Source organism: Engraulis encrasicolus, chromosome 18 (genome assembly GCF_034702125.1).
Source record: "Engraulis encrasicolus isolate BLACKSEA-1 chromosome 18, IST_EnEncr_1.0, whole genome shotgun sequence".
In the NCBI taxonomy this organism is placed as follows: Eukaryota; Metazoa; Chordata; class Actinopteri; order Clupeiformes; family Engraulidae; genus Engraulis; species Engraulis encrasicolus.
Window position 1 is genome coordinate 26808951 of NC_085874.1, and position 27500 is coordinate 26836450.

The window sequence follows — 27500 nt, forward strand, 5'->3', positions numbered from 1 at the left end:
ATTCTGTCATTGAGCTGTTCCAAGGACAATAGCTTTTCCTCATAAATGTACTGTCTGAGTAAAAGTTTTACCTCTAAAGGTGCAACGCCCTCTAGGACATCGTGCATTATATCAACACACACATTCTCTGTCACATGGAAATACTCCAAACTATTTAAACACGAATCTTGTTTGATTCCGGTCATAGACCCTTCGTTTAAAGCTACGTGCTGTTGGTAATTTTCTTTGTTTCGTTTTTCAAACTCATCTTCATCAAAAACTACTTGAGACATGTTTTTATCAACAAGGCAAAAATGGAAAAACTTATTTGCAGAAAAGCTTTCCAAATATCCACACAATGAGTGACATGCTAGATTGTCACCGGTAAACAGGCACACAGTTCCATACAACAGATGCATCTCTCCTTTCATCTCAAGTTCTAAACCATGGCATTCTAAAAATCTTATATCCTCTAAAAGGGGTTCGAATATCTTAGAAAAACCATATGTTTCTCTGTCAATTGAATTGAACAAAAGGCAGAGATGAATGTTATCAAGGCTTGAATTGAACTTGGGTGGCAAGTTTCGTAGAGAGAAATAAACTGCGCCCATTTTATGGATTTTGGTTTTCGAGCCCAGAGGATTTGTGGTTTCTAGATCATCAAAATACAACTGTATCTGAAGCAGTGTTAATTTTGTCAGCTTTTTTTGATTTAGTCGTAGTCTTAGTCACACTGACGAAAAACAATTTTAGTCTTAGTCATATTTTAGTCATTGCCTTCCCAATTTAGTCTTAGTCTTAGTCTAAATGACGAAAATCAATTTTAGTCTTAGTCGATTTTTTGTCCATTTTAGTCATTTTANTCAACACTGTANATAATAGAACTTCTCGACACACTGATTCTCTTTTTTAACATATACCATTGACTGTAGAGAATAAACCTTCTCCGCACACTACTTCTCTTTTTAACATATATCACACTGTGCAGAATAAACCTTCTTCACACACTGGTGCTCTTTTTCTCTATTTTATTTAACACCAGTGTTAATTTCGTCAGCTTTTTAAAATTTAGTCTTAGTCTTAGTCACAATGACGAAAATCAATTTTAGTCTTAGTCATATTTTAGTCATTGCCTTCACAATTTAGTCTTAGTCTTAGTCTAAATGACAAAAATCAAAAAAGGGCATTGACAAAATATTTTAGTCATACTCATGGTTGACGAAATTAACAATGATTTGAAGGGCATTTGGATGCTTGTTGTATAAGACGTGTTTGGCAAAGTGAGCGCCATCGCAGTAGTCGCGCATCTTTCCATCAGTACTCTTATGAGAGTCCCCATATAAGGACTGCATTCGCTCATTACAGAAAATTAATTTCAGTGTCTCAAGGATGGAAATATACTGAAAAGTATTAGCTGTTAGTGATTGTTTGACTAACCCACCTCTTCTAGTAGTGTCAGCTCTATGGCCCAGGAAGACTTCTGTTGGCTTTGCAAGTGAGTATTGACTCTCAAAATATTTAGTCATTTTGTATGGATTATCCAAATCATCAAAAACATTTTGAGCACTTTCAAATGTCTTTATCAGTGACACAACACCCTCATTGTCCTCTGATATTGACAAATCTCTCAACAATGAGATTGTAGATTGTTGAAGGCTATATGTTGTTCTGTCCAACAGTTCTTTAGTGCAAGTTACACTCCTTTGTACATCACTTAAAGTTGTATTTGCGGCAGAGTACATCTGAGCAACAAAGGTGGCTGCATAACTTGTCAGTGAAGGGCCTCTGCATGTGTCTGTATTTGTGGCATACTCCGTGGCTCCTTTAGATACTGTAATGTCTGATATCAGATCTGCTTCAATGTCATTTCTTGTTGTGCGAGCTGAAGTGTGGTCGGACAAATCGCTTGTGTGAAAAGATAAATGCTCTCTTGAAAGATGTTTTGACAATGAATTAAGATTATGATACGTACGCTGACAGCCATTTTGACTGCAGACAAGCGTATAGTTCTGACTATCAGATAAACAATGCACTACACGGAGATGCCACCGAAGTTTCCTGGTCTCACCAGGAACTGGCAGTTTGCATACAGGGCAAATGTACATACTGACAGTTTTTAAGCCAAAGCCTGGACTTTTCCCAGGAGTTCCAAAACTTTGGGTCGTCTAACAGTCTTTGACACTGGCAAGTCATAAATGTGCTCAAAAAAGATGAACACTGACGCAATCTGAGCAGGATAAGCAACATTGCATACCCAGAAGAACTTGAAGAGCTTATCCAAAGCACAGGTTAAGCTGTCATCATGTAGTGGAATTGTGACTCAATCATTTCTGGCAACAATGACGAACTGTCGTGCTGGGCTCTTCAGATGACCAATGCAGACAAGCTCTGGCTGCGTCCTTGACGATCGCTCATCATACGTGCAAAGGGAGGAGATGCTTGTCCCATGCTGAAATACAGAGTACGCCTTCATTATACACACCATTCTAACCTGGAGCATATTCATTATGTTCCTTCATGGTTCACAATATACTACATACCGGAACAAAGTTGATTAGGAATGAAATGGCCGACTTCACACTGCATTGTGTTGAGGCTGATCCCCGTCCTGACGCAGTTGGTGGCAGTAGGTGAGTCAGAGTCTTTAATGCACTGTAGCATACCTCATCTATTTGAACGACATGAGCAAAAAGAGAAATATGAGAGAGGTTTAGTTAAGTTTGTATAGGACAGACACTTACAGTCAATCCGGAAAGTATTCACCACGCTTCACTTTTTTCACATTTTATTATCTTACAGCCTTATTCCAAATGCTTCAAATGAATCTCTGACGTCAAAGTCCTACACAAATTATTCCATTATGACCATGTGAAAAGCAAGTTGTCTTGACAGTTTTGGAATAAGGCTGTAAGATAATAAAATGTGAAAAAAGTAAAGCGCTGTGAATACTTTCCGGATTGACTGTATCATGAAATACAATAGTCCAATAGAAAGTACCATAGTATTTGTAGCCACAGGCTTATTTCCAATTTCCTTCAACAATCACATATAAACCAAACTACATTTTTCAAGGCAAGTTAAAGTGGTAGTTCGCTATTTTAGACATTAAGCCCTGTTTGTGTGACTTCTGGGGTGAAGTAGAGATGTTCTCATCACAATTTTGACATTTGGTGCTGAACGGAGCATTGCGGTATTCCAGACTGCAGCCCCCCCACCTTTACATTGACTCCAATGAAGCACTCAAGCAATCGATCATAAAATGGCATTAAACTTTCGTTTGCAGAGACATGAAACTCACCGAGTGGTCAGAGGTGGGCAGCGATACGTTGGCTCGAAAATCACCGCGAAATACGCTTCCAGAGAAGATATATTCATTATTGTCCGTCTTCATTGATTGTATTGGTTTGAGTAGTATTACTCCGCGCGACCGGAAATGGGGGTGCGTTTGTTTACGTTACTATCTATGGTTTGTATGCAAGCTGTAGTTTTTGTAGCCAGTCCCGCTCAAAGATAGCCGTTCTACCTCGCTCCTTGATGTCTACATAAACAACACACTATCGCTACCTACTGGCTGGATGTCTACTGCTATTCAACGGCGTCTGGGGAAAAATAGGTCCGCCAAATGCTAAACAACAGTTAGAAGGCATATTTCGCTGCAGTTTTCGGGTCAATTTATCGTTGTGTACCACTGACCAAACGGTGAGTTCCATGTCTTCTCAAACAAAAGTTTAATGCCATTTTATAATCGATTGCTTGAGTGCTCTATTGGAGTCAATGTAAAGGTGGGGGGGCTGCAGTCTTGGATACCCAAATGCTCCGTTCAGCACCAAATGTCAAAATTGTGATGAGAACATCTCTATTTCACCCCAGAAGTCACACAAACAGGGCTTAATGTCTAACATAGCGAACCACCACTTTAAGTTACCCCTGACCAAAGTAGTACACACATTAGCCCCCATATCCCCCACCCACACATATACATGTACACAAGAAGTGGAGGCAAAGTGTTGAAAAAAAGAAGATTGTTTACCATCATTCTGTTCTCCTTCCTGATCAAGTAAGGAGGACACCACTCCCTTCTCCAGAGCAGCAACCTTCCTCAGTTTGGGGATGAATGACGGCTCCCACCTCCGAATGAACAACTCTGCTTTCCCCTCGAACATTTTCAGAAACTCTGCATCCAGCTGATACGGGAAAACATAGGAAACACAACTTTAATTCTATAGCCCATCTTGTTGTCTTCACACAGTATCATTACATCCCCTGTTCTAAGACCCTCACAATGTAATGTAAGGTAACTTTGTAATGCCTAGTTTGGCAGTACAGCTGTTTTTAGCATAACAATGGAAGTCCATGGGTTCCAAATGAACATCAGCAAATGTACTTATAAACCACTTGAAAATGAATGCATCATTCACCAGTGTGCAAAACGGCTATTCAATTCTGTCCAGTTATCTTTTGAGGCTTGATGCTATTGAACCCAATCACTTCCTGTGATTATACTAAACTAGGCTAATACTTGAGTACTGAAAATATGTACAGAACACACTAATAGGAAAATGGTATGCATATTCATGTGTAACACTTGGAAATGCTGTTAATATGTGAACAACAAAAAAGGGTGGACTGTTCCTTTAAAACTAAACTCATAGATGTTGTTCACACAAGATGTTGTTCCAATCAAGCTTGGTTTAGATGAAAAGCAAAGAACAGGGGGAAAAGAAGTATCAATAAGGAAAAGACTCACCAGACTTGGGATGTCAATAAAACGAGGGTGTCTGCAACAGTTGGAGACTTGGTGCTGATCCAATTTCGGCGATGGCTGAACGTTTTTTCCATTGCTGTCTTTATTGGTGCCATGTTCTCTGATGATGGTTTCATCCTTTTGATGATCGACATCCATTCACTAAGGTCTTCATCATCTAATGGCTGCACTGTAGATGGCTGCAGGGTAGATGGTTGAGCCAATGCAGAATTACATCCAAATTTTCTCTTGTGGTAGCGTCGCTGGCCCTCTTCTAGGTTTCATCTGATATTCCGTAGCCTCATTTCTAGAAATCCTGTATGTGACAAAGGATCATAGAAATGTTCCTATAACAAAAGAAAGAAAAAGAAGTGTTAAAATATCTTTGGGTTACTGATTGAAACAAGAGGGCGCAAGAACCCAATCGATACTCAACATGTGAATGTACAATGATATTAATTTTGGTACACCCGAGTTGAAGGGGATGCTTGCAAAGTAATTTAAGGTGAAGGTTTGGAGCAAACTCAAAATGTTATTGGAAATTATTTTGATTTTTCTGATGGATGTATTAAGACATCACGAGAAGTACACTAACAGAATTCGCCAGGGTTTCGAAATGTCAGCATATAGGGTTATAGAAACTCCTTATGAGAAGAAGTTTGAATATAATTATAATGCTGTTAAAATGACAGACATCAGGATGTACAGAGAGAGGTCGTGAGCAAATCTGCACTAGGCTTGATCTGAGTTTTGTGGTGAGCCAGCCTGATCTCCAAAAATTCCGTGCTCCTGGACACATATGTTAAGGACACGAAATCCGTGTTAACTTTCAGGAGAAATAACGCTGAAATTCTTAGCATAGAAGCCTACAGCAATGCAGACTGGACGGATGATACCAGCGAACACCACAGTACTACAGGATATTGTGTGAGCCTTAGTAAAAACAGTGCTCTTGTTTCATGGAAAACTGGGAAGCAACATACTGTATAGTAATGGTGGGGTGGCGTCCACGCCAATGTCTTATCCTGTGCGTATCGCTCGGTGCGTAATTCCAAGAGCAGTATAATGAAAAGGAAGAAAGCAAACTGGGCACACTGATGAAGGGCTAGACCCGAAACGTTTGTCCCCTGTCTGTCGGTTTTATTTACTTTTTTCGGCTTTGTTTAATACAGTTTTTGATTTTGCATCCAGCTCCAGTGTGCGACTCCTTTCTGACTTTTTATCAAGCAACATACTGTTCCACGTGCAAAGCAGTATATGGCTCTTGCTTCTACAATTCAAGAATGTCTTTATCTAGAACAATTACAAGTTAACACGGATAGCTACAAATACACAGAAACTGTCATACATGAAGAAATTCAGGAATGATTGCTCTTGCCAGGAATCCTGTCAACAGAAAGCTCTGTACACAAAGTTTCACTTTATTATGTCTACTGTGAATGAGAGTGAATCTGTTTTGTTTTGTTTAATGTTTTACTTACAAATCCTTCACCATCTCCACAGACCATCACTTTGAGCGACGGGAAGAGCGTTGTCAATGATTTTGCCAAACGCAGTTTCTCTGGTCCAGAGGGATAACTGTAAAACAAAGCAAATGACAAGTCCATCACCACTGGACATAATGTACACGCCATACAGATGATCCAATTTCATTTTTATACTTTCACTTGAATAGACATTTAAAAAGAACAAAAAGAAAATGGGTCGACATCAAAAACAATGAATATCTAAAACTTACAATCCATGTTTCTCGACTAGGTCACTTATGACACTTATGTTCACAAGCTTTCTTCTGGTACTGGTGGATAGTGTTCCAGTCTGCTCATATTCTTTAAGGATGTCCTGAGCCTTCTTTTCAAGAAGAGACTTGAGTGAAGCAGCAGTCCGATCTTCCTATAAGACATAAGCATAAACATGCCTCTCAAGTTAGTTGGTTAGAATGGGCAGTTGTGTTCATTAAAAGATAACCAGTCAAAACTCGTAACTGCAGGAAAAATGTCACTGCAATTTGAACAACAAATCTCCAGTGTTAACACGGTTAAGAGTCTGTTCTATTCATGGCAAACAATGCCACTATAACGGCATGATTGCTTACTGGCATCATTATATTCATTAGTTGACCCCATCCTGTGTCATAAATATATATATTAAGGAAAATGCTATTGATTCCTGATCCAAGTAAATGTTTCAAAAATAGCCATCATATGACATCCCTCAAAATACTCACATTTTCACTCTCAGTGTGTGGTGCTACACACTCCACCAAATCCAAATGGACCACAGTCGAAACCCATACTTGGAATCTGTCATAATCCTTAAAATCTATGCTACTGTCACAGTCAATGTAGTCTTTGAAGTCACTGTTGTAGTGTAGAAGTCTATGTAATTCCACTGGGTGAGAAAACTCAGAGTGACAGGCTTGTAAAAGCGCGAAAGCACTGGAAACTGAAAAAACTTTTTTGCATTTCTCTGTCCCATCTAAGTATAAAGACACAAGCACATTCTTGACTGCTGGTCCAGGGTTCTGCAGCTGGCTAGGGACGTTTTCCTGTAGATCCATTTTCACTGGAGAAGATAGAGAAACAGACAAGAAGGGGAACAAATAAATATAGGCATTTAAAAATGTCTAAAGGGTACACAGATTATGGCAACAATGTGATTATGTAACATACAGTATGTCTGCATTTATTTTAAATGCAATGCAGTACCAGAATACAATACATATGCTGTACACACACTAGGGCTGTCACTTTTGACCAAAAAATCATTTATTTAATCCATTTTCTTAAAGGGACACTGTGTGAGATTTGGTGTTGTTTATTTCCAGAATTCATGCTGCCCATTCACTAATCTTACCTTTTTCATGAATGCTTACCACCAGCATCAAATTCTAAGTATTCATTATGACTGGAAAAATGGCACTTCACATACATGAAAAGGGGGATCTTCTCCATGGTCCGCCATTTTGAATTTCCAAACATAGCCATTTTTAGCTCCAAAAATGACTGCACTTGGACCATACTAGAAAATATTTGTTTAATACTTAGTAAACTTTAATGTAATTTAATGTAATTTAATGCAATAGGCAGCCCAATTTCCATAAGCAGCAGAGTTGCAGTACCCTTTTTGACCATTTCCTGCACAGTGTCCCTTTAGTATATTTATGAACATTTGACCATTAATTGCAAGCAGAATCTAAACGCACATGGCTTGTTGCATTAGAGCCAATTAAATTATATTGTTGCCAAAAAGAACCATAAATTAAACGAATACGAGCAACATGGATTCGCCATCTTCATCAGCTTAAAAATGTGTTGTAGGGAGCGTTTCGTTCGTAGTATAGTAGTGGTGGAGGGAAAAGCAGTCAGTGTAGACTATACGTTGGGGTGCTTCCAGAACCTGAACTTGCTTTAATGACCCATTTCACAGTTAGCTCACGCACGGCAATACTTCCACTTTCAACCGATTGTAATGACGACAGCTTAATAGCTAGGCTTAATCAAAACTGCGCGAGTGTTGCAGATGTATGAGCATGAAAAAATTGAATGAAAAGTCCGCGACACCAAGCTCCCGTTGCTCTTTTTAATGTAACGTTTCGGGCAGCATGTATGAGCAACCTTCTGTAGCAAGCCTACACAACTTGATGGCTGGGGTCAGCAAGCTAAAACTATGCTAATACCTTGACAAAATTTCGCAATAAAATGTAGCTCACTAATCACTTGAGGTGCGAGAAGATTTACGATCCTACTTGTAAACTGACGGCAGTTTGGGTTCGCTGAACAACCTAGCAAAGTTGATAATGCTGCATACTGTGTAGCTGTAGCCAACGTTTTGAGGCTAACGTCAATGTCACCCACGAATTCCAAATGACCTTGCTAATGAGCTCATCTTTCTCAACCGAAAAAAGAACGTGGACAGAACTCGGTATCTGAATTATGACCAACGTTCACAAGCAAACACATGAACATGAAAGAAAATCTATAACAGGTCGGAATATTAAGGGCTGTCTAACATTCGTTCCAACATATCTTTAATTTTTAAAGAAAAATATATAATTTTATTCAGGCTTGGGATCAAAGCCCTGTATTCAGGCTGGAATTAGCTAGTTAGCTAGCAGCTAGCACATTAGCATAGTCGTTAACGTCAGGGTCGTTGACCGCTTTGGGCGGACCTGGGACAAACTCGTCCTTTGTCGATACCCCTGGTTAACATTAGCGTTGTTGTTCTCAGGTGGCATTTCGACGCGAATTGCAAAAAAAAAACAAACCTACATCCCATACTTAGCTCGAATTCCGACTCTCCGTCAGGAATATCTCGTCAGGAAACCATCTCCTACTAGTTGATAACCTTAACAAGCTACCATTAGCAGGCTAATTTGCATTGGTCTGACCGCCAATATCAATCACTGTGTGTGTGTGATGCGGGATACTGAGGTAAAAGTTACCTGTGAGGGGTCGGCTTCAGTCTAATTCATATCTTATTGAACACATATTAACAACTTTCGTCTGATACTGAAACATAAACACAGGAAATCACCCACTTACCAGTCCATTTAACAGTGTGATTCTTGCTGTAAAGTTGCTGCCAGTGTAATGTGTCGTTGAGATTGAGACGTGTCGTCGTTATGAACTTGGCCGCAGGAGGAGGAATAAAAAAAAAACGTGGCGATTCGAATGCCGCGGCGTCGTGTGATTGGTCTTGATATTAACACATTATTTCTGTGTTGTAGAAGACAAACCATGCAACACATTAGTAGCAGAAATTGACACAACATTTGTTATTTGGCTTTCTTCACATTAAATGTGCAAGAAAACAACACATTCTTTCTTAGTGTGTGTGTGTGTGTGCGCACGTGCGCATGTGCGTGTGCGTGCGTTTGTGCATGCCTATGTCTGTATGTGTGTGTGTGTGTGTGTGTGTGTGTGTGTGTGTGTGTGTGTGTGTGTGTGTGTGTGTGTGCGCGCGCATGTGTGCGTGCATGTGTTTGTACATGTGGGTGTGTGTGTGGGTGTCCCCATGGTGCTGGTTACATTGGGTCCGGGTTGGTCATCTCTTTTATTGCACTTATTTAGTTTGGATCTCCTCATACGTGAACTGCACCTGGCCATGCCATTGGGAGCCATATGCCCTTTTCAACACCGAGACTCAGAACAGCATCGTCGAGGAGCTGTGTGTGTCCTGTCCACCAGACACATGTGAAACGTGTCATTATTAAACGGCTGTTATTCTGCCGCGCCATGTCTCCCTATTCCATCTGCAGTCTCCCTGTTGACACAAAACACACACCTCCCTAAATGAGACATCAGGCAGTCCTGTCAGACAACATATCCCTCCTTCCCTCCCTCCCTCTCTCTCTCTCACTGCATCCCTCCCTCCCTCTCTCCCTCTCTCCCTCCCCTGCCTTATCCGTCAGTCTGTATTGTCAGGAGGTGGTGTTTTTTTATTGTTGGTTTTGTAGTAGCACCCCACCACCGCCCACACCACTGTGTGTACCCGCTGTTTGCTCTGGCATCTGGGTTGTAGACAAACAAACAGAGACATGACAAACCCATCAGTTCATCTGGTGCCCAGTGTACTGTAGGTGGGTGGGTGGGTGTGATGTGTTTGGAGACATCCGTTGTGGATTTTGCTATGTGTGTGTCCGTGTGTGTGTGTGTGCATGTGTGTCTGTTTCTGTGGTTTTGTGTGTGTGTTTGTGTGTGTGTGTGTGTGTGAGAGAGAGAGAGAGAGAGAGAGAGAGAGAGAGAGAGAGAGAGAGAGAGAGAGAGAGAGTGTGTGAGAGAGAGAGAGTGTGAGAGAGAGAGACATAGATAGAAAAGGATGAGGGAGTCAGGGAGTCTGTGTCATGTGTGCAAGCATCACCTGCTGCAGATGTATGACTTGACGTGTGTGTGTGTGTGTGAATGTCCTTCGGCCAGGTTTTGTTTAGTTTTTTTCACTTACTACCATGCATAAGATATGACACCAGCGGTTTCCCACTTCCAGTCCTACCCACTCTGTTCTGTGTGTGTGTGTGTGTGTGTGTGTGTGTGTGTGTGTGTGTGTGTGTGTGTGTGTGTGTGTGTGTGTGTGTGTGTGTGTGTGTGTGTGTGTGTGTGTGTGTGTGTGTGTGTGTGTGTGTGTGTGTGTGTGTCATAGAGCAGATGAAAGCAGGACCGCTAACGCTTTGCAAAACGGAGGATGTGCCATTTTGTAGTGTGTGCGTGTGCGTGTGTTCATACCAGCCATGACCTAATGGTTAAGGAGATTGGCTTTAGATCAGAGGGTTGCAGGTTGCAGGTTTCAAATCCGTTGCTCTTCCTACCCCACTCCATGGCTGAAATGCCTTTCAGCAAGTCACCTCCACACTGATCCAGGGACTGTAGCCAATACCCATTACTTAACATTACATTACATTGCATTTGGCTGCTGCTTTTTTAACCAAAGCCATGTACAATCGAGGACATCATCATAGCCTACAACACTTACAGATACAAAGTGCACAGGAATATACAGAACAACAAGTGCAGATGTCAATGCTTTATTTTTAAGCACATTTCAGTAACACAGGGTGTTGTCTATGTGAGTATACACACACATAGACAACATGCCATCAGCCCGATTCGGACTGAGCTGTTATTACCTACCCCCAGTAATTCGGAATAATTAAGGAGAACGTCTGAGTTCTTAGTCCTGAGCGAAAGCGCCTTGTCTGTGATTTGTGAAGTAATAATTCCACCACGAATTACCTTCTGTATTTCAGAAAAACACAGATGTCCTGGGGTAATTTTACGGCCCATGTCCATATGCGTGCCTTTGCAGCCCCTTGTAATTTCTGTGAATTGAGTAAATTACAGACGTTTGCTTATCCCGTCCGAATGCGCTACGAAAAATCACAAAGGTCTGGGGGTAATAGTGAATTACCAGGGTTCATAGGTAATATTTATCCCGTGCGGGCTCCCGTGCGGGCTCTAGAGTCCACCCTGGGACTGGGGAAGCTCAAGTACTAGCAGAGAGGAAAGAAGAAGAGAGGGGAAAGTTCTATTGGCCTGTATTGTTACCTCACCGACGCCGTCCGCCATTTTGATTTTGGTAGTCAAGGACGCGTCGCCAACGGTTCATTCATTCAGCATCAGTCAAAAACATGGCTAACACCGATCACAATTACGCAAAGGACCCAAATGCCCCAAATACACCAAAATATATAGGCACACAATGTGCTGCTGTAGGGTGTTACAAGTCCACAGGAAGGAACAAGGAGGTGGCATTTCATTCATTTCCCAAAGAAAAAAAAAGGTATAGTTTCGTTTTGATAGCCTAAGCCTGATGTGCAGATGTCAGATGGGCACAATGATATTTGAGCAACATGATGAGAACATTGTGTGTCAAAAGACATAACTTTGTGTGCTTAACTTCTAATGCGAGCACAACATTTAATTTTCTAGGCCTACCGAGTACCTTTTTTCACTTCTGATTTAGAAATGCATACTGTCGATGATCTGCAAGGAAGGCTGTTTTCAATGTCCAGCACCTCCCACCACAGTTTTAGCATAGCATACGTCACCTAGAAACTATTATTTTGCTCGTATATAATACGCCAACGACGTGCCACATCAAGTGCTATATTAACTAATTGTCTTACCTTAAAAGGATGTGTTGGGTAGGCAGATGATGCCACCGTTATGTCGCCGTAAAACAAAGTTGGATAGCCTGCTAGCGCAACAACCCACTGCATGATGAATCGAGGCGCTGAAATGATCTGACAACTGTGCAGTGGGCTTTGTTTATTCGTGTTATGATGATGCCCACATATGCATCTAACATTTTCCTTTCAAAATTTAACTCAATTAACTTTAAAATCGCCAGACTAAACATATCCACGGCAAAGTATCCAGTCCTTGTCCTATTGAAGTGGAGAAACTCACATAGACTTTCCTCTGACGGAAACTCAATTTCAACAAAAAAGCCAGACCCCTATAATTTGTGTTGTATCTCCCCCTAGTGGCAAAATAGAAAACATGAACCAGCGCAAATGTTAACCAAGGATATCTGTGATATTAAAACACACTACTGTTATTTTCTGCAGGTGTGCAGAATGGATTAATAACATCAGGCGGGAGGACCTATGTGGTTTACAGACCGATGAAATGAAGCATAGGAAAGTATGCAGTGACCATTTCGCCATTTCACAATTTGTGAACCCATTGGACAGGTAGAGACATTGCCATTTCATATTCTGAAAATGACACTTGATACTCTATAAGTTTTCAACATACTGTAAACCCAGATGTTTAGCCTGATTACTTGTGGTAATGTTGCAAATTCAAAACACACATATTCACAAAAAATAATTTAAAATGTTGGGTTGCTTTACAAAAAAAATACAACTAATTACATATTTAGAGAGCCACACATTGAGTGCTCCTCCTCTACCATTGCTGGCTTGAATCAAGCATAAGGCTTTTGCTCCTCACAAGCAGAGAGCGTCGTCAGGATCCGCAACAGGTTACACACACTGTATGACATGGAGAATCATGGCTTGTATTTATGTTCCTTCCAGGATGCTGCAGTCATTCACCGTCTAGCCATGCCCCCTGTTCACCAAAGGCCATTCCAGTCCACTAACAAGAGGCCATCCCCCTCAACCTTTAAGAACTTTGCCATGCACTCAACAATTTGTATATTGCTGCACTCTGTATTGTGCATGTATTTGTTCTTTCCAGGATGCTGCAGTCATTCACTGTCTAGCCATGCCCCCTGTTCACCAAAGGCCATTCCAGTGTGCAACACTAAAGTTTTGATTACACCTTCAACATTTTTTACTCAGACAATTCATAACTGGGCTTACAGTGTGTTTGTAGAAATATAAACATTACAATACTTTGCATTCTGCAGGAAATCTGGCCTACTGCCAATGGCCGTACCCTGGCTAGTAGACTGTCCCAACCCCCCTAAATCTCAAGACACAGTTCGTCCACCACCCCGAAAACGGGTCGCACTTGAAATTGAGACAACAGACTCAGAGATCCTGGATAGTAAGTGATTTAATGGCAAATGGTGGTAACAGATACATTCTGAGTGTTGAACACTGCATAGGTAGTAGTCTGTGCATAAGTCTGTTGTTACAGTTGTCACATTTCTTTTTAGGCACTGATGTACTGGCCAGTGTCAGCAATGACAACACAGTGGAAAAACTGAAAAGAAAAATTGGCTGCTACAAATCAAAGCTGTCAAGGCTAAAGAAAAAGACACCATCTATCAGCAAACAAACATTAAAGAGGGAAATTTCCAAAGTATTGCCAAAACAAGCCGCACAATTTGTCAACGAGCAAATTGATAATGCCAAAAAAAAACCAAGGGCCATTCGGTGGAGCAACTTCATGAAAAGTTGGGCGTTACAGGTTAAGGGTACAGGGCCAAAAGCCTACCGAACCATGAGGAGAATTTTCAAGCTCCCTACAGCCAGGACCCTTTCAAATATCTTGCAGAGAGTAGACATCGGGCCGGGATGGCATGAACCTGTGCTGTATGCACTTAAACATCAAGTGCAGCATATGGAAGAGCGAGATAGGCACGTTGCCATCACATTTGATGAAATTACATTGAAATGTAGCCTAAATTATAACATCTCGAAAGATGAAGTAGAAGGGTATGACGAAGGGGGAAGACCAGACACCTATTGCTGCAATTGTCCCATTTGTTTGAGGTAGACGAAACACCCTTTCAAAAACAAAAGTGTCACACATGATTAGTATACTGTAAGTCTGTAATCTTTTGCAATGATTTTGTAGAGCTGCACTGAGTCATCGCAGATGGCAACTCCCCATCCATGCACCGCACTGACCATGCCTCACGAGGTACACGAAACACCCTTTCAAAAACAAAAGTGTCACACATGATTAGTATACTGTAAGTCTGTAATCATTTGCAATGATTTTGTAGAGCTGCACTGAGTCATCGCAGATGGCAACTCCCCATCCATGCACCGCACTGACCATGCCTCACGTACAGTCTACTGATGAGGAACCCACATTCCCTGGACTGGACAACACAGAGTTCATGAAGGGGCTGGACGTCATTGAGGGCAATGTGTCAGTGTACCTTGCTGGCTATGTGGCCTTCAGAGCCTCTGCCAAATTTGATTGCAAGAGTTGTGTTACGCTGTGGGAGGCAAACGAGGAGGACAGAGATACACTCAAGGAGAAATACACCTTTTTCAGATATAAGCAGTTCAGGGATGGGTTATTCCCACCAAGTGTTGTATTACAGCGTACAACAGAGCAAATTGAACACATTTTTAGATGCCAATACCCCCACATTTCTAAAGGGAAACATGTCCTGGCACTCTTAAAATCTGCAGTATATCAGAGTGTGAATTTGGATGCTGTTATATGTTCCGCCAGCTGTCTGTCCTGCAAAGAGTTCCTTGTTAATACATACTTATTGATGAGGATAAAATTTCAACTGAAGGTGGGCAATCAGAACGCCAAAGCCATGAAAACAAAGAAATCAAGAAAATTAATGAAATTGACATCGGAATTTTGACCCCCCCACCCCCACCCACACACACACACACACCTTTTTTACATGATTGGTATTGATTCCAGCCCCTGATCACAGTCAGGAACAATAATGTGGCCCCCAGATTTAAAAAAAAGTTTGGGGACCCCTGGCCTACAGTAGCTTCAGGTTGCAATGAACGACGGGCTGTGCATACTGCTGAAGACACCCAGGTGGAGCAGTGCATGTTATCTTGCTCCGACAACTAATTTTTTAATTATTTTTTTTTTTACAAGGAATGTGTAATCTATATAAACAATGCTAATTAAATAAACATAGCCATCATCAAGTTTATCTCTTCAGCATGCTTTTGACTCTTGATCATTTCACCTCAGTAGAGCTGATTTCAAATGAATGTATGAGTCCCCCTCTCAGCTGGAGATGATGTGCTGCGGGTTGTTCAGCCAGGGTGCCAGGGTAGTGCGTGAGGTGCATGTTCTGCTGTCCCAGGAATCTTGTACAGGTGGCTCTTCACACTAAATCTGCCATATGTGGTGAGGAGTGACACAAAAAAGAAAAAATATGCATTATTGTGTTAAGCTTACATGCAATGTTGACTGAGTTGCTAAAAAACTGCCAAACTTAAGGTATTCTCTGAGTTGCAGAAAAAGTAATGCATTGCTGTAATTAATGCGTTGCTGGTTATGGTTTATCATTTCCTGCCACTGACTTGAATTAAGTATTAGTAATGTATCATTGTTTCCTGCTCGTGCGTGAAAATGCCTTAATCAATGTATAGTAGACATTCAAAACATTTGACTCCCAAGTCAGGTAAAAAAACACGTTTCGCCTCACATGCGTTGGCTCCCAAAAAGTTAACTGACATCGGTCATGAAAACACCTAGAAGTACTCTAGGGGCCTACAACAGTCAAATGATATCATGCACATTTCCTGTTCACGTCAGGGTGAACATTAGGAGTGAAAATGGAAGTTTGGAATAAAAGACCGGAACAACACAGCAGCAGAACTAACGTTGGTTTAGTGTACTTAGGCACGTATCCTTTTTCTGAAGAACTAGCACTTCTAGAAATTACACATGCCCATCGGACAAAATGTTCGCTGGCTGATGAAAATTTATGAAACTGGCCGGGAGACTAAGGCTAAAATTCCAAACAACGACTGGGAGGAGATGTGTTAACTTCCATTTTATACTTACGAATAAAATAGTTATACTCAACATAGGCCTAATAATTTAACATCATAGACACTTAGCTGTCCATGGAGATATGCTAACGTTAACGGCCGACACACATCACCCACTGTCCAGAAAGATCCATGAATACAACCATAATATTAAATCCATTTGATGACGAATATAAAGATAATGACGAACTTACTGCTAAGTGGATAGTTACTTGTCATATTTATGCAATACAAAAACATTAAGCCACTTGCCTTTTCAGGAAGAGTCAGCGTTGCGTCTAGAAGTTCCCAAAAAGGAACTTTTTTGTAGAGTTGCCGTTTCCAGTCATCACGGGTTTTTTTTTTAATAAAACGTAGAAATCAACTATTAATCCCGTATCAAATGAATACAATGCGAAATAAGTGAATTTGATGAAAATGTGGTCGACAGAGAAAACAACACACGGTTTCATTCCTCACTCATGTATGAGTCTGAACATTGTGTTATTTACATGGAACGTCCATATCTAACAAAATCAAAATGGCGGCGCGGTGACGCCATAGAGGCAGCTGTTTCCGCTCTCTTCTTCTTTCCTCTCTGGTAATAGTGTAGGTTACTTAAAGCGTCTGTAAATTGCTTTGGATATGAACATCAGGGGGTCAGCCCAATGTTCCCACGGCCCATTGGTCCCACAGCCCATTGGTCCCACATTGCTAAGACTTTTGCGTTTTTTCAAAATTAGGCCCAATGGTCCCACAGCCCATTGGTCCCACAGCCCATTGGTCCCACATCACTAAGATTTTTAAATTTAATTTTAGGTCCGTTGGTCCCACAGTCCATTGGTCCCACATCACAAACACTTCAATGGGCTGTGGGACCAAGGGACCCACTAGTTTGACGCCCTCTCGGTACTTCACATGGTAAGGTTAGGTTTAGGGTTAAGGTTAGGGTTAGGTTTAAGGTAAGGGTTAGGGTTAGGTTTAGGGTTAAGGTTAGGGTTAGGGTTTAGGTTTAGGTTAGGTTTAGGGTCGTATGACGTAAGCGGTAAGTACCGAAAGGGCGTCGAATTAGTGAGTCCCGTGGGACCAATGGGCCTAAAAATTCAAATAAAAAAGCAATGTGGGACCAATGGGCTGTGGGACCAATGGACTGTGGGACCAATGGGCTGTGGGACCAATGGGCCTAAATAATGAAAAAAAGTCTTAGTGATGTGGGACCAATGGGCTGTGGGACCAATGGGTTGTGGGACCAATGGGTTGTGGGACCAATGGGCTGTGGGACCAGTGGGCCGTGGGACCAATGGGCTGTGGGACCAATGGGGCGTGGGAACATTGGTACGCTCCCGAACATCAGCTAAGCATAATGTAACATAATGAAATGTAATGTAATATACCCTATGCAGACTACAGCCCCTGTACTCTCCACCTTCCTTCAGTTATCAATGTCCTGCCTGGATATCATGCAGATCTACAGACAGTGTTGCCAGATGTGTCTGATCAAATCCCACCCAAAAGGTGCTCAAAAATCAGGAAGTGCTAAATTCCGGCCAATTTCAACAAATTGCATTGATTTCTATGGGCATACAATTGCAGAAAAAAAATGCCAAACTGGCCGATTTTTTTCCATTTTTACCCGCAGACAGCCATCCCAAGCAGCCCAATTGGGCGTGTAGTCGCCCAATCTGGCAACACTGTCTACAGAGGAGAGTGCAGCACATGCACCAGTTATGCCAGTGTAGAGCTGTTGAAAAATTATAGTGCACCACTGAGAAAAGATTCTGTAGGTACAATACAACTATTCTCTCTATCTCTCTCTCTCTCTCTCTCTCTCTCTCTCTCTCTCTCTCCCTCTCTCTCTCTCTCTCCCTCTCTCTCTCTCTCTCTCTCTCGCTCCATTGAAAACAGGCACGGCTCAGGAGAGACTCTACAAAGCACTCTGCAAACAGCACATTTTGTTCAGCTTTATTGATGCCTATACAAACATTATAGTTCTCTCATACGCCCCGCGCTGCTCCATTATAATCTTTGCTCACTCTGTCTCTCTTTACATTTGTACGCCTTGCTAACTCTGTGCGTCTTAACTCCGCCCCTCCCTCCTCATTTATGTTTGTCATCCATCCTTCATCCCTTCCTCCTCCCCCCCTTTCCCTTTTGTGTTCACTCTGCCACCTGCCAAACTCAACGATCTCCCCCTCCCTTCGTGCTTCACTCTCTTTATCTTTCATCCATACTTCCCCCTCTTATCCAGCACACACACACCCACACCCCCACACCCACACCCACACACACACACACACACACACACACACACACACACATAAACACACACACACACACACACACACATATTACACACACGCGCGCGTATTACATACACACACTTCTCTGCCTCTTTCTTTGCTGCTTCAATTTCTCGTTCTCCTCTCGTGTGTTAGTTTCGGCATCATGTTCTTCTTTTGTTCCTGATTCCACTCCCTTGGGTGTCTGTCTCCCGAGAGCTCGTCTGTGCCGTATATCTGCGCCGGTGCATTAGATGGAAATCCATTATTTAATAAAAAGACTTTTTCTTCATTTTGAGGGAGTCAGGCTCGTGTGTGTGTGTGTGTGTGTGTGTGTGTGTGTGTGTGTGTGTGTGTGTGTGTGTGTGTGTGTGTGTGTGTGTGTTTGTGTGTGCGTGTGTGTGCATGCGTGCATGTCTGTGTGAGTGTGAGTGCGAGTAGGAGAGAGAGAGACAGAGAGAGCGTTTGTGTGTGCGTGTGCGTGTGCGTAGTATGTGTGTGTGTGTGTGTCTGTGTGCATGTGAGTATGAGTAAGGGAGAGAGAGAGAGAGAGAGAGAGAGAGAGAGAGCGTGTGTGTGTGTGCGTGTGCATGTGTGCGTGTGTGTGTGCGGGTATGAGTAGGAGAGAGAGAAAGAGAGAGAGAGAGAGAGTGTGTGTGTGTGTGTGTGTGTGTGTGTGTGTGTGTGTGTGTGTGTGTGTGTGTGTGTGTGTGTGTGTGTGTGTGTGTGTGTTTGTTTTGTGCCTGCGTGTGTGCGCGTGCGTGAGTGCATACGGGCATGTGTGCGTCTGTGTGTCTATATGGTTTCTCCTGCTGTGAGACCACAAGTCAACACAGGGATGCTATGAGACAACTCTCTCAGATGAGGGAACTACATACTCACAGTAAAAACTCCTTTCATATCTACGGTATAGTACAACACACATAAACAAGCTGAGCATGCTGTGCTAATGTCACAATGGCTGTTACAGTCATGGGCCCTAAACAGTGGATCCGGCTACAATGCAAAGAAAGGCAGAACTGAATCCCAAAGACAAAGATGATCACAAAGTATTGCCCGGGAAGATATCAGTGGTGTAGTCTACATAGAACGCTGGTATACGGAGTATACCCACTTCTAAATTTCAGGGATTTCAGTATACCCACTTCTAAAAATCTCAAATATACAGTATACCCACCATAAAAAGTAGACTACACCACTGGATGATATGTAGAGATGATAAAGCAGAATCACACCATTGAAGGTGACAGGTATCATGCAACACAAATTGTTTATGCCCCAAAACCCTACGAGCAGCTTGTCACATTTCACCTGATGCGAAAACCAGAATAGGACAGAGAACTAAAGTAAAGAAAATAATAATTTAAATTATATTCATTTCAATGTAATTTGCAATGTGCATGACTCATCTTATACTTGGTTTGTTTTTTATTTCCATGGTGCAACTCTTACGCCATTACGTCTGTTGGTCGGTCTGTCCGTTAGTCGGTCTGTTCGTTAGCCTGTGTGTCCGTTGGTTTTGCCAAATGGTTGACTTTTTGGAGGGCTTGCACACACTATGTGTCTGCTGACCTTGTTGAACTGCCCATGAACTATTTTATTGTTGACGGCACGTCAGTCACCCAAGCTCTCAGGTGAACTTTTGAAGTCCAAAAGCTTTAACACTCAGTGGTACCACACTAGAGTTTCACCAGACTGATAGACATTTGGCGCTTTTAAGCCAGAAGAGTAAATGCAAGAGTCTTTGTGGAGTCCCCCCCCCCTTCACTAGAGTTTCACCAGGCTGATAGACATAGGTGCTTTTAAGCCAGACGAGTAAATACAAGAGTCTTTGTGGAGTCCCCCCCCCCCCCCCCACTAGAGTTTCACCAGACTGACAGACATGGGTGCTTTTAAGCCAGAAGAGTAAATGCAAGAGTCTTTGTGGAGTCCCGTGTCCAGCCCCCCCCCCCCCCCACTAGAGTTTCACCAGGCTTATAGACATGGGTGCTTTTAAGCCAGAAGAGTAAATGCAAGAGTATTTGTGGAGTCCCCCCCCCCCCCACTACACTCGGCTATCATTATGGCACTTTCCAAACTTTCACCTTTCTGCTCTAGTGGCACCATTCACTCAGGCCAGAGTTGGCTAGTACTTTACAGAGACAGGTAGTATTTTCTTTTGCAGGAGTAAACATGAGTGTGGGGGAAGCCAATGACAAGAAGTGGAAGCGGAGTTAACTTTTATGTTAGGTGCATAGGCCGCATCCCATGGTGATGAGAGTGCTGTGAGCAATACAATAGGGTCTCCTATCAATATATATCAGAGCAACCAGACCCAAGGATACATTTACGCACTGTGGCAATGTTGTGTGCAGAGCAACTAAACTACACTATGCAACAAACAGCTTTGACAGACACTTTTGTGAATACTACAGACAACACACAACAGTTCAAGTGTTGCCTACATGCCTACATACTGTTGGACGTTGGACATCCATTTATTTGTTTTAGCGAAACGTCCATGTGAGCAATGCTGATGTGAAGTACCAGTCCAGCAGGTGCAACACTTTATTGTCATGGGAACTGTGATTGTGTGTGTGTGTGTGTGTGTGTGTGTGTGTGTGTGTGTGTGTGTGTGTGTGTGTGTGTGTGTGTGTGTGTGTGTGTGTGTCTGTGTGTGTGTCTGTGTGTCTGTGTGTGTGTCTGTGTGTGTGTGTGTAAATAATAATAATACTTTCGTTTTCTATAGCGCCTTTCAAAGCACCCAAGGTCGCTTCACAGTGTATCGTGTAGGAAAGTGTGAGCATGTGTGCGCGTCAGTGCGTGAGCGTTTGTGAATGCATGTGGGTGAAAGTGCTTGTGGAACTAGCAGCCATAAGCCTCCAGGAAGAGATGTGTCTTAAGTTGTTGCTTAAAGGGACACTGTGTGAGATTTTTAGTTGTTCATTTCCAGAATTCATGCTGCCCATTCACTAATGTTACCTTTTTCATGAATACTTACCACCACCATCAAATTCTAAGTATTCATTATGACTGGGAAAATTGCACTTTTCAGACATGAAAAGAGGGATCTTCTCCATGGTCCGCCATTTTGAATTTCCAAAAATAGCCATTTTTAGCTGCAAAAATGACTCTACTTGGACCATACTAGAAAATATTTGTTTATTACTGAGAAAAATTTCATGTAAAGATCAAATTTGGCAATTGGCAGCCCAGTTTCAATGAGCAGCAAAGTTGCAGTACCCTTTTTGACCATTTCCTGCACAGTGTCCCTTTAAACATGGCCGGTGAAGGGGCATTCTGGATGTGGTCGGGCAGATTGTTCCAAAGAATAGGAGCAGCAACATGGAAGGCTCTGTCACTGGTGGCCTTGAGCCTGGTATGAGGGACGATCAGCTGGCCCTTGGAAGAGGACCGCATGGGATCTTGAGGGAGAGAGAGAGAAAGAGAGAGAGTATATGTGTATCTGAGTATATGTGTATATAAGTGTGTGTATGAGTACATGTGTGTATGAGTATGTGTGTCTGTGTCTGTGTCCGTGTCTGTGTCTGTGTCTGTGTCTGTGTCTGTGTCTGTGTCTGTGTGGGTTGGACCTGATCCTCGTAAAAGTCTTTTAACAATGTAACAAGGGTACTGTTCATCCAATTTCACATACAATACAATAGAGTACAATTCAATACGATACAATACAACATGGATTTATATAGCGAAATATCACAACCGTGAAGTTGACTCAAAGCACTTTCAAATACACATACAGTACACACTTTTCAACATTCACACTCTAGCTCTGGAGACTGCAGTACGGCACCACACACGCACGCACGCACACACACACACACACACACACACACACACACACACACACACACACACACACACACACACACACACACACACACACACACACACACACACACACACACACACACACACACACACACACACAGCAATAATAATCCTTAAAAAAACATTGCTCTGGAAACACAAAATTCAGGGCACATGTACTTTTTATTTTGAGTGATCTGAATGTTTGCGTGATAAGTTATGTAGCTTTTTTATTGCATAAGCCTGCTTTGTACATGAGGCCCCAGGACAGGACAACTCCCCCCATTATAGTGATGCTGTCACAGTTTTTTAGGAGGACACTAACCCCATTTACCCCCATTCCTCATGCATACACACATGCATACACACATTACATTATTACATTATATTGCATTTGGCAGACGCTTTATAACCAAAGCGACTTTCAAAAGAGGACATATTCAAGCCAACATCACAAGCAAATACAATGTGCACAGGAGATATACAGAACAACAAGTGCAGTTGCAGAGGGGTTAGTTTTTTTTAATTTATTTTTTTATTTTATTTTTTAATTAAAGAGTAAATAACGAGTACACACACACAAACTAAACTAAACTAAACATCATGTCAGGAGTCTGCCCTGGGGCAAGGCCAGTTCAAGCATTAGTCTAGTAGATTCTCTCGAAAGAGGAAGGTCTTCAGTTGTTTCTTGAAGGCTGCAAGAGATGTGCTTAGTCTTGCTGCCTCTGGGAGACCGTTCCACCACTTGGGTACCACAACACATGCACGCACACACGCACACACACGCACACGCACGCACGCACACACACACACACACACACACAGACACACGCACGCACACACACGCACACACACACAGACACACGCACACACACACACACACACACACACACACACACACACACACACACACACACACACTCTTTGTCCCCATCTTGTCCTCCAAACCACATTGTCCTTACAGTGCTGTGGAGGCTGTCCTTAGATATCGGTGTTGAGAGCGATCTTCTCCAAAATTCAATCCAAATTGTCCAAATCCAATCTAAAGCCTATTGTCTGCAAGGTGTGGCTGTGCTGAAAAGCTCTCAAAAACATTATATTAGCTGGCAATATATCAAAGCACCCCTCAGCAGGAGCGCCGCCAACATCCTTAAATGCCCCGAGAAGTTTTTGACACCGCTCTTGTTGTTCAGAAGAGAGGGCCCTTACGAAAACCGACCATGGTTTTACCCTAGTAACCATGGTTTTACCATGGTATGTCATGGTTACTCTTAGTACTCTGAAACAACCAAAGTATTACTATGACTTATCCATGTTTTTATTGGGTAACAATGAAAACCGTGGTTCCTGACTAACCATGGATCATGGTTATTCATGGTTTTCATGTTTATTTCAGCATGGTTTCTGACTATGGTTTAACCATAGTCAAAAACCTTGCTCACAAAAATCATGGCTAATTGTGGGTTACATGGTTACCAAAAAAACATGAAAACTTGTTCGCAGTCATAGTGTAATGGTTAGGGAGTTGGACTGAAGATCACTGAGTTGAGGCATTTCATTAAGTCGATTAAATCCAGCAAAATTAATTACTCCTATGTCTATGTTGAAGTGGCCTGCAGTGAAGGTAATATGGCCTTCAGTTAAAGTAATGTGGCCCACTACTATTGACGGGAGTTTGGCTTCAATAAAAAAATACATAGGCCTAATTACACATCAGGCTATACCTGGCAAATGCGGTATGCCTTGTGCTCAGTCCAGCGGTGCTACAAAGTGTATGTGGCAGGACAAATGAATTATGATATGATTAAGATTATAGCCATCGCTTCAAGGCTCAATGCATATATAAAATGCATGTTCACAGAGCAGGTAAAATCAATAGCTCAATAGCTATCCCGTATGGTCCTTACTGTACGCCATTAAAAATCACACCATCCTTGGTTTTATATTATATCTGACCTTGACGAGGTGCGTAAAGCCTCGGAGCATGTCCTCTTGTGAAACGGGAAGGGCCTCTCTGATTGGCCGCTCTCTTCAACGCCAGGACTTATTGGTGGACCAGCAATGACCTTCATCACCCCTATCATGACCTTGTCCATAGCAATGCAGGCAATTCCAAGTGCTCTGTGTTTAGCTTCTGTAGAAGCTGAAATATTCAGTATGCTCTCTACAGACAAATCAATGCTCAATGTGCAATGAAAATGTTCCAGAACATTGCATGGTAAAAGTTGTATGAGTGTTATCAGCGGCTTCATGAAACATTGACACTCATCCCTGAGGCAACTTGTGTCGTTTGTGTAGGAGAGAAAGGAAAGATGAAGCAGGAGAGGGAGACGGTGAGAGCAGAGAGATAGGAGGAGGGGAAAAGAGAGAATTGGAGCAGAGGGAAGAGGAGAAGATGGAAGTGGTAAGAGGAAGAGAAGAGTCAACATGCAGAAAAGAGGAGATGTGAGTAAATGGTAAAAGGTATATAGAGAGAAGAGCAATGAGGCAAAAGAGAGAAAGAAAAAGAGAGAGGCAAAGTAGGGCTTGAGCGAGAGAGAGAGAGAGCGAAAGAGAGAGAGAGAGAGAGAGAGAGAGAGAGAGAGAGAGAGGGAGAGAGAGAGAGAGAGAGATGGTGAGAGGAGGGTGGAAAGAGAGGAGATGCGGGGATGACATAAGAGAGACAGAGAAGCGAGCAGAGATGGTGGGAAGAAAATAGAAGAGGAGAGGGCAGGGAGACAGCAGGGAGAGGAAAAGTAAACCCATAAAGAAAAAAGAACAAACAAGGCCCACCTCCCCATGCTGCTTGGCACACGTCTCCTCCCCGTCCCACCCTCCTCAGTGGGGGCGCAGGTTCACGGCGTACAGGGTGCACAGGGTCTCTTTGATCTCCCTTCTGATCCCAGGAGTACCACGGGCACAGCTGCTATCTCCTCTACAGCCCCCTGTTCTCCTCTCCTGCTCCCATCTCTTAGGACACCATTGCCTGACCCATCCTCTCTCTCTCTCTCTCTCTCTCTCTCTCGCTCTCTCTCTCTCTCTCTCGCTCTCTCCCGCTCTCAGCCTCTCTCTCTCTCTCTCTTGCTTTCTTCTCCTCTCTGTCCATCCCCTTTTATAGCCCTCCTTTCTGTCCATCTCTTTCTTTCCTTCTTTCTTCATTTGTCTGTTCTTCTCCTGTTCCCTTTTTTCAGGACTGCACCACCTGACCTGACCTCTCTCTCTCTCTCTCTCTCTCTCTCTCTCTCTCTCTCTCTCTCTCTCTCTCTCTCTCCATCGCTCTCTCTTTCACTTTTCTCTTCTGTGTCCTTTCCTCCTCTTTCTTCTTCGTCCTCTCATCTTTCATCTATTTTTTGTCTTTTAGATTTTTTCTTTCTTTCTTTCTTTCTTTCTTTCTTTCTTTCTTTCTTTCTTTCTTTCTTTCTTTCTTTCTTTCTTTCTTTCATTCACATTGACTGACTTTTAGCAATGACTTTCTCTATACATTGTTCTCTCTCATTCTCTCTCTCTCTTAGAGTCGGTTACTACATCCTCCGTTTTGCAAAGCTCTCTCTCTCTCCATCGCTCTCTCTTTCACTTTTCTCTTCTGTGTCCTTTCGTCCTCTTTCTCCTTCATCCTCTCATCTTTCATCTCCATTTTGTCTTTTTTGTCTTTTATTTTACTTCTTTTTTCTTTCTTTCTTTCTTTCTTTCTTTCTTTCTTTCTTTCTTTCTTTCTTCACATGACCTTCCTCCATGACTTGGTCTCTCTCTCTCTCTCTCTCTCTCTCTCTCTCTCTCTCTCTCTCTCTCTCTCTCCTCTTCCCATCGCTCTATGTCCATCTTCTCATCTTCTCCCAGGGCCACTCTAATTTGGTTTGGAAAGTAATGTCGGGCGGCGTGGCATAGTTTGGTGCGATATAAAGATTGTACCATTTTAATGCAAGTATTTTGGAAGATGGAAATGGAACTTTGTTGGAACTTTTGTTGAAACTGAAGACTTTTTCTTGGAATAAACCAGAACCCTTGTGTTTGGGCGTAAACCTTGAAATTGAACCCACGCCACCCACGGCCATCAGTTGGAACTTTGGAAAATTGGAAAAGGCCGATATCTTCATTCCTCTGTCCTGCTCTTTAGACATTTAACCCTTTCTTTTTTCTTTTTTCTCACATTGTTGATTCATGTATTTTATTTCTTTTTTCTATTTCTGTTGTAAAATCATACCATACATCTGGAAAGCAACGTCAGTGTTGAGGGTAATAGCTGAATAATTACTTAGAGATCTTCTTCCATTGAAAATCTTCGCTCCTTTTGAAATACGGAGGGTCATCCCTGCACAGGATGCACTTCCAAGTGGTGCATCACCTCCAATGGCTGTGTTTCCCATTCACAGAAACAATACAGAGCAAGCAGCAAATCAGGAAAAGCTTGCCCCGTAGACATCACAGGGAAAACATGTCAATTCCATGTTTGAGTATTTTTTTTCTACACAAGCGGCGGCTGTTGGCACAAAACCTCGATTAGCCCAACTATCAGCTGCTACTCTCGGATACACATATGAAGAGCAGCCAGTCAGAACCAATCAGAGAGGCCTCATTTTCGCATCACAGATATTCATGAGAAGGACCGGAAAATCCTGTAGTTTGACCACAAGCCAATTTACTAGCCTACAAATACGGCTTGAAACAAAGCAACCAGAATTTTTTGTTTCTTTTTTTTTTTTTAACAAAACCGATGTATAATGCATTCAATGATAATGGTTAACACAGCAATATTAATGAAAGTAGAGACAACAAATTAGGAATGTAAATGAGAAAAAGCAACAACAGACAGCATGCAACCTTTGTCCACTCAGCCTCAATGTAGGTACACAGGCAATTACGGCACAAAAAATGCCCACAGAATTAGCCATTGATGAGGCGCTGTGATTCAGAATACATTAGGGCTGAATCTGGCGCACATCACTTCCAAATGAATGAGCAAGTTGCCCGAGATACTGTTGAAGCATCTGCTATTACGTTGAGAAGTCCAAAAGGTCCTAGCATAGCACAGGATTCTGGGAGATGAGCCAGC

The 27500-nt window shown here is 42.3% G+C and overlaps 1 protein-coding gene, 1 long non-coding RNA gene and 1 pseudogene across 2 annotated transcripts in view; 2 read left to right on the forward strand and 1 right to left on the reverse strand.

The window, feature by feature from the left end:
• LOC134469217 (MAM domain-containing glycosylphosphatidylinositol anchor protein 2-like) overlaps positions 1 to 27500 on the forward strand; it is a 187753-nt gene that overhangs the window by 66775 nt on the left and 93478 nt on the right. The gene's annotated exons all lie outside the window — the stretch shown is intronic.
• LOC134468542 (uncharacterized) lies at positions 1992 to 7313 on the reverse strand (annotated as a pseudogene).
• On the forward strand, positions 14384 to 15556 carry LOC134469216 (uncharacterized). Its single transcript, XR_010038945.1, has 2 exons — positions 14384 to 14559; positions 14645 to 15556. It is a non-coding gene; the product is annotated as an uncharacterized LOC134469216 (long non-coding RNA).